The sequence below is a fragment of the Agelaius tricolor genome, unplaced genomic scaffold, assembly GCF_023055355.1.
Source record: "Agelaius tricolor isolate 1412-34295 unplaced genomic scaffold, bAgeTri1.0.p SCAF_21, whole genome shotgun sequence".
NCBI lineage: Eukaryota > Metazoa > Chordata > Aves > Passeriformes > Icteridae > Agelaius > Agelaius tricolor.
Window position 1 is genome coordinate 10,952,053 of NW_027269281.1, and position 8,074 is coordinate 10,960,126.

General features: G+C 53.3%; 1 long non-coding RNA gene across 1 annotated transcript; it reads left to right on the plus strand.

Moving 5' to 3' along the window:
* The first annotated feature begins 2,261 nt into the window (after nucleotides 1-2,261).
* On the plus strand, nucleotides 2,262-3,815 carry LOC139598979 (uncharacterized). The gene is made up of 2 exons (XR_011682111.1): nucleotides 2,262-3,523; nucleotides 3,554-3,815. It is a non-coding gene; the product is annotated as an uncharacterized lncRNA (long non-coding RNA).
* Nucleotides 3,816-8,074: the final 4,259 nt, after the last annotated feature.

The following is an 8,074-nucleotide window of genomic DNA, read 5'->3' on the forward strand; positions in this document are numbered from 1 at the left end:
TGTGCCTGAATGAGACTTTCTCCTTTTAAAGGCCATTGCTCAACCCACACCGGGTCCTCTGTTTTCCATCGGAGTGGGATCGGGAAAGTCCACACAATGGCTGCCCCCACAAAGGAAGATCTGTGGCAAGGACCACCCCCAACTGCGCCAACACACCGCGGCCCAGCAAGACGCGGACACCCCCAGGGAGCGGCACCACAGAAACTGCACAGGCGACAGTCTTTCCCTCTATAATAATTTTCAGCAGAGGGGATTTCCGTGCAAGCATGAGTCCTCCTACTCTTGTGACTGTGGCATTTGCCGCATGGGTGGGCCACTAGGGTGGCCATTTCTGTGTCCCTATGATGCTGACATCTGCACCAGTGTCTAGGAGCGCAACCAGGGTGATGGTTTGACCCTGATACTGGACGTCAATATGTTTTTTAGGACGATGCTTTAAGTCCACTGTTAACTGTCCATTGTTCCTGTGGAACCAAAACTACCTTCACCACGTTGCTGCTTGCCAAGTGGTACAGTCCCTCCAGTTAATTGAGGCAAAGGGATTAATTGAGCAATTCGCAATCCGGCCAGAATAAACAATAGTGGGAATAGTGTTTGTGCCATTATTTGTATTTCACCTGTATAATCAGCATCAATTAGTCCAACAAGAATAGTAAGTCCCGACATGCTGGCAGACGAGTGTCCAATCAAAAAAAGCTCCCACGGTTTGTCTGCCGGCTGTAACAGGGCCCTTAATCCCCGTTGGGATACGCTGCGGTTTGCAGTCTATTAAGGTGCAGTCTATTGAGGTTTCCAGGTCCAAACCAAGGCTTCCGCTGGTTGCGGGGCAGAGGGAGGAGGCGCTTGTGCTGGGAATGCGCTTGGACTCTGGGCCGCCACTTGTTTACTGACGCTTGCAAGGGGGCAAGGGCAGCCAACACCTGACTCTGCGTCGCCTGCGCCTGCTCCCTGAAACTACTTCCCAAATCTCTTACTGCTTCCACTAACATAGCCTGCGGCCCCACCGGCACCTGAGCCATTCGTTCTAAAGCTTCCTCAACAGTCCAGGTACCAGGGAGTGTGACAAGTATACCCCTAGTGGTGGGATTGCAATTTTGTAGGGCACATTGCTTTAGTAGTGCTCTGTGCATATGTTCAGGGACCCCTGCTGTCTGAATAGCATTCGCCACTCTGTCAATAAACAACCCAAATGGCTCTTCTCTTCCTTGTTTAATTCCCATGTATGAGGGAATACCCCCTGGGGATTTCACCCTATCGAGCCCCACCCAGGTTAATCTCATAGCCTCCCTCAGCTTCTCAGGCCCGATTAGTGCTTGTGCCTCCGTCCTTAGGTACGCCCCTATCCCCATAAGTTCCTCTAAAGTAACTCCATATAGTGGATCTCCTGGCTGTCTCGGAGTAGTCACAGACTCTTGGCACGCAGCCTGCCAGTGAGCATTAAACAACAACTGTTGATGCTGGGTAAGCACTAGCCTCATGAGGCTTTTAATATCCGATGGCAACAGTATGTTTCCTCCCCACAAATAATTGAGCATTTGACGAGTGGGCTCTCCGTGGATACCACACTCACTTACAGTGGCACGGAGCTGTGCCAGCCATTTCCAATCTAAGGTAGTGATAGTTGCTTGCAAGCCTCCGGCAGGATTTGGTGTGTAAACCACCGGACAAGCCACCTCAAGCAAGGCATCAGCAGCCGCTCAGTTGCCTGCAACTATCGCTTCTCCTGTAATCTCTCGCCATGCCTTATGCCTTTCATTAGCAATTCGCACCGTCTCGGGGTCAAGCATTTCCTTTGTTCTTTCCCCGCCGTCCTCTCCAGCCGGAGGGGGGGGGGGGAGGGGGGGAGGGGGCAATCCCTCGCTGCCAGTGGAGGTGCAGAAGGAGCGGCTTGGGCGGCTGGCACGGAGGCCCCGTCCCCACCGGCAGATACACCGTGGTAGTTGCTGGGGGCAGAGGATAAGAGGACGTAGACGCCGAGGCCCCGCTATTCTCACTAGGAACAGGCATTCCCAATCGGGCGGAGGCTGCCTGAGCTGCCTTCTGCTCTGCCTGGTATTGTTTTAGTGCATTAGCAACTATCCGCCAAGTTTTAGACAACTTTTTTGCAGTTTTACACTCATCTAACACAGCTTCCCACAACTTATCCCCAAACCTACACCACTCTAACTCCTCAAAGACCTGATTGGGATCTGCAAAGCACCCTTTTGCAACTCCATATGCAAGCAATCCTGGGAGTTCTTTTCCCAGGTTGATACTGTTATAAAATTGACTCAAAACGAGCAATTTCCAATCAAAGAATTTATTAATTATTGAAGCAGTTATACTAAGTAAGCAAAGGCTCAGCGCTGGGCGACAGGGGAGTCTCAGCTCCACCTACTGCCGCACCAACTAGTTTCTGATTCAGTCCTTTTATCCTCTCCATCCTTCAGGAGTCCATGTTATCTCGGAGTTCTCTGCGCCTGTGCTGGTTGTTGCTAGAGGGTCATCCTTCTGTCTCCTGGTGGTCGGTGATAAAAGGCTGCGGAGTCTTCCTCAGCTGCGTCTTCTTCACCCTATGTCTTTATTTGGTGACTTCTCCATGGAAAATTACCAAAATCTTATGATTAACGCAATATGTGCCCTATCAAGCTTAAGCAAGCAAATGTCCTGCCTTGCAAACTGTGTCCTATCAAGCTTAAGCAAGCAAATATCCTACCTTGCAGACTGTTTATCTGCCCCTGCCCCTTCCCCAGCTTTTCCCTGGTCGTTATCTCTGTGAGTTATCTGCTTGTACCATTTGTCAGCGGGAAAGGTTTCCCTGCTGGGTGTTAATCTGCCCCTGCCCTTTCCCCAGCCTTTCCCTGGTCGTTATTTCTGTTAGTTATCTGTTTGTACCATTTGCTGGGTGGGACTATGTGTGGGCTCCTGCAACTCCTTCCCTGGTATCCTTGTAACTCCTATCTCATGAAGTAGTACAGAAATAGTCAGCAGACAACTCTTGTAACACACTGGTCTCTTTTTCGTGATGAACAAAATGTAGTCCTTCATCTCAATCCCCCCTTTGTTTTGATACTCAATTTTTTTCATCAAAACGCTCTAATTCTTTTTTGCTGAGCTCTAGAGATTCTTCTGGATCATCCATCTTCAAGGTTTCGTATTTTGCTCGTATGAGCATAAGGTGAGCAGCTTCTAATCTGCCTTTTACAATGCTAATCAATTTATTAAAAATACAAGGGCCAAACGTGAGTCCCCATAGTAAGAGAAGTAGTGGACCCGCTATCGTTGATAATAAAGTTGTAAGCCAAGGAGAATAGTTAAACCAAGATTCATACCAGCTTTGGTGTTCTTCCCTTTCTCTTTGTCTTCTTTCTAGCCCCTCCCTTAGTTTTGCCATTGAGTCCCGTATAATTCCGCTCTTGTTTACATATGTGCAGCATTCTTCTCTTAAAGCAGCACATAGTCCTCCTTGTTGCAGGAATAATAGATTTAACCCCCTTTGATTTTGTAAGGCTACCTCTGCTAGGGAATCTAATGATTCTGTGAGGTCTTTGATGGAGGTTTCGATCCTCCTGAGGTCTTCATCTACAGAGGCTCTTAGTTCTTGGAATCCTCGGTGTTGCTGTATGAGTGAGGCTATTCCTGTTCCTGTCCCGGCTGCACCTATTCCTAGTAACATTGCTACAGTGAAGGTTGTGAATATTTCCCGTTTCACTATGTGGGGTCCTATATTTTGATATTGTTCATAAACGTACTCTACGGGGTGGTAAAGGACTCTGGGTACTATCAATACTTGAATACAAAAGTCACTGGATTCATTAAATCGGTCTATATTTATACATGGGGTGACTCCGAGAGTGTTACAGACCCATTTAGTATTTGCTGCTGGCAGTATCCAGCTGGCAGGTTTCTTAGGGTCACTCAAATTCCCCATAACCTGACATAGATGTCGTTTTTCCACTGGTACTCGTCCTATACATCTTCCTCTCCCCGTTACCCTTGCCAAGGTTATCCCTGTGGTAGGCCAGGGACAGGCGCTCGGAAGATTTCGGGTTGTAACGGAAAGTTACAGGAATCCTTCTACCCCCCTCCCCATAGATAAGGATCACCCTTGGAATGTAGCCAGACGTGTAGCCCCCCTAACCTATGCATGCCAGTAACTTTCCACTCCATACTAACCCTAGAAAGTATAGCCAAACCCCTGTCTGACGTAGAGAGACCCCTTAGTCCATAAATACCCTTAAGACCCCTCAATAAACGCCTTTAACCGTCCACCACATTGGTGTCAGCGTCCGTTATTGGCCACAAGGGATCCCACAAAGGAGATCGAAGTGCTGGACCCTGAAACCAGGTCGCCGTGGCCTTCACAAGAAGGCAACATAGTGGTGCCGAAACCCGGGATCGGGACGAGTCCGGGCGACGGGAGTACTCCTGGCCAGGGGACAGCACTCAACGCCGGAACGGCCATAGCGAAGCAGGGGGACGCCCCAGAGACCCGCGATTCGTATGGAAGCGATAGCGAAGGTCGTAAGTTTGATACATATGCAATGGGGAATCAAATGTGAGCTCAGGAATTTTAATCTCGCATTGACGAGACTCTTAGAGCTTGGGGTCATTTCTCGACCCATAGATATATTACACTCTGAGGTGTGGCAGAAATGTACTGTCGCGCTAGCAGAGGACACAAAAGCCACAGGCAGCAGCAAAAGCCTGAAAGCGTGGGGGAAGGCAGAAGCCGCCCTACGCAAAGCATTAGAAGAACAGGAGACGTGGAATGCTGCGCGCTCCTGTTTGTTAATCGCGCCGCAGCTGGGGGAGGGGGCGATAACGCGAAACCCCCCTGGTGGCGACCCGATTGAGAGCGGGGAGACGGGGGGGCCGGGCGCATCCCATCCCTCCTTCAGCCCAAAGCTCCCGGAGCCCTCGGAGCCCCCGGGGGACCCCCTGACCATTTCGGGGGACCCGCCGGGGCCCACACCACCTCCGGAGCCCCCCGGGGTGCCCGCGGACCCCTCACCCAACCCTTCCCCGCCACTAGCCGACTTAGCGCAAGAAGCGGAGGGACTCGCACGGTCCTTTTGGGAGGGACTGGCGGCAGAGGCTCGAAATATCGAGAGGGCTGGCGCGCGGGCGAGCGGCGGAGGGGATCCGCCGCCCTACCCGTTTGAATATGGCGCGGGTGGCCGGGGAGAGGGGTGGAGCCCGCCGGCCCGCGGCGGGAAGAACCCAGAACCGCGGCCAGCCGCGAACACGCATGCGCGGGAAACCAGCGCTGAGCCCATGCACGGCCGAGAGCCGAGGGTCCCAGCAGACGCGCATGCGTGGGGGTGCGACAGAGGGCAGGCACTCGCTCGGGAGCCGCGCCCACTGATGCCACCATATATGGGAGAAATCCCTCCCTGCGGGAGGCAGGGCGAGCCCAGGGGGCGGCACCGCCAGCAACATCAGCACCGCCCCCGAGGGGAGGAGCGGGGCCGTAGCCGGACAAAACGGCAGCAGAGACCGGAAGTATATTGGCAGTCGACTTCCGACTCTGAAGGGAGCCACAGCTCCCCGGATTGCTCTACGGAGCCCACCGAGTCCAGCAGCGACTCGGAGGCAGAGAAAACAGAATCAATGCGGTTTCGGACGAAACCAATTAAAACTTTTAACACAACCGGGAACCAGCCCCAATACGAACTCACCGACTGGGGTAAAATCAAAATCGAATGCCCGGAATGGGCATCCGCAGCATCGGTGCATGCCTTCCCGGTGAGAATTACGGGACCCCAGGGGAACCAACAAAGAACGTATACTCCCGTTAATTCCAAAGACGTTCAAACAATAGTAAAAGCCATTTCAGAAAAAGGAATTAACTCAGGGGTGGTTTCCACTCTCGTGGATGGTCTTTTTAGCAATGATGATTTACTCCCTTTCGATATAGTGCAAATAAGCCGTATGCTTTTTGATGGGGCGGGCTTGATAATATTTAAACAGGAATGGACGGACCAATGTGCAACCATGCTCGCTCAGACGGCGGGGGAAGGGCAGCCACTCCACGGGTCGAGTTTGTCTAGGTTGCTGGGGAAGCACGACGAAGTGGCCACACCCCAGCAACAAGCTGCCCAGCTCCGGATCGAGGAAGTCAGGGCAACTTCCCGGGCGGCCCGAGAAGCTATACGCGCCGCATCCAGGGTGGTGGCCAGACCGACACCGTGGTCGACCATCAAACAGGGGGAGAGTGAAAGCTTTACACAATTTGTTGACCGCCTTCAGGCTGCCGTGGACTCTTCTAATTTACCCGCTGTCGCAAAAGGCCCGGTGGTAACTGACTGCCTTCGGCAACAATGTAACACCGTAACCAAAGATATATTGCGTTCCCTACCAGCCGGGGCCAGCCTGGCTGACATGATTAAGCATGTTGTGAGGGAAGAGCAGCTGACCCCACTTCAGGCAACCGTGCACACCCTAACCAGTGTGATGGCCTGCTTCAAATGTGGTCAGTCAGGTCATGTTGCGGCTAACTGCCCCCAGCCGGCACAGCGTCCCCAGGCAACACCCTCGCCCCAACAGCGCCCCAGAGGGACCTGCTGGAGCTGTGGGAAGAGAGGTCACCTCGCTAGGGACTGTAGATCCCGGCCCCGGGGAAACGGGAGAGGGGGGGGGCGTGCGGGCCATATTCAGCCCCCTCCCGCTATGGATGCGAGACGGCCCATCTATGTCAACCCACAATGGGGCAGGGGATCCTCATACCCTATGCTCCCACAGGAGACAGTCAGTATTGCACCCCCGCCAGCGATACAATGGCAGAGCTATGCAGTACCACCAACCGTACCCTCACACCCCCCATCATCACAAGCCACGCAAGCGCTACAGGACCAGCAGGGGACGCCCCAAACCGGGACCCCTGGGTGGCCCTGGCCATGAGAATAGGGAAGGAACCCCCGAGGGTGTGGGGGACATGCCGCCTCTATGGCAGTCAGGACCCCCACATTGTAGGACTTCAGTTTTGGGTAGACATGGGATCAGACTGCACGATTCTCCCTCAGCGGCATTGGCCCAGACATTGGCGGTTTAAGGAAGTCCCCCCAGTGAACGGGGTGGGGGGACAAACCCGGGCGTGGAAAAGCACCCAGCTGGTGGCTATCACACTTCACACAAACAAGGGACCAGAACAGACAGTAGCAATTTACCCCTACATTTTGCAAAACTCTCCACCACTAATAGGAAGGGACGTCCTTGCTATGCTAGGAGTCAAGATTACAAATTTATCATAGGGGCCACTGCTGTACACCCTCAGCTGCCGATCAAATTGACTTGGAAATCATCAGATCCTGTTTGGAGGGAGCAGTGGCCTTTGTCAGAGCCTCGAGTGGCAGCTTTGCTGGAACTGGTCAACCGTGAACTGCAAAAGGGTCACATAGAACCCTCCACCAGTCCATGGAACACCCCTGTGTTTGTAATCCCCAAAAGGTCCGGAGAGGGTTATCGCCTCGTCCACGACCTGAGAGAAGTGAACAAGACGATTCAACCCATGGGTCCGGTCCAGACACTGCTACCCATGAATTCAGCCATCCCTGAAGGACAGCCGTGCGCAGTGCTGGACATCAAAGACTGTTTCTTCTCGATACCCCTGCATCCAGACGACAGAGAACGCTTTGCCTTTTCCATCGCGTTTCCAAACGGTAATCGGCCTAACCTCCGTTTCCAATGGAGGGTACTTCCCCAGGGCCTAGTGGACAGTCCGGTTATCTGCCAGATCACCGTGGACAGAGCACTGATGCCAGTCCGACATTCCTACCCTGCCGCAACCATCATCCAATACATGGACGACATCCTAGTCGCTGCACCATCGACGAGCCAGGTGGACCACCTGGTGTCTGCGATCACAGAAACCCTCCGGGCCAACGGCTTCGAGATCGCAAGCGCAAAGGTCAAGAGAGGACCCTGCGTGACCTTCCTGGGAGTGGGAATCACAAGCTCCTACGTGACTCCTCCCAAGGTAAGGATCAACCGGGACATCAAGACACTTCACGATGTGCAACGCCTGGTGGGATCGCTGCAGTGGGTCCGCAATGTCGTCCTGATCCCCCCCGAGGTCATGGACCCTTTATATGAC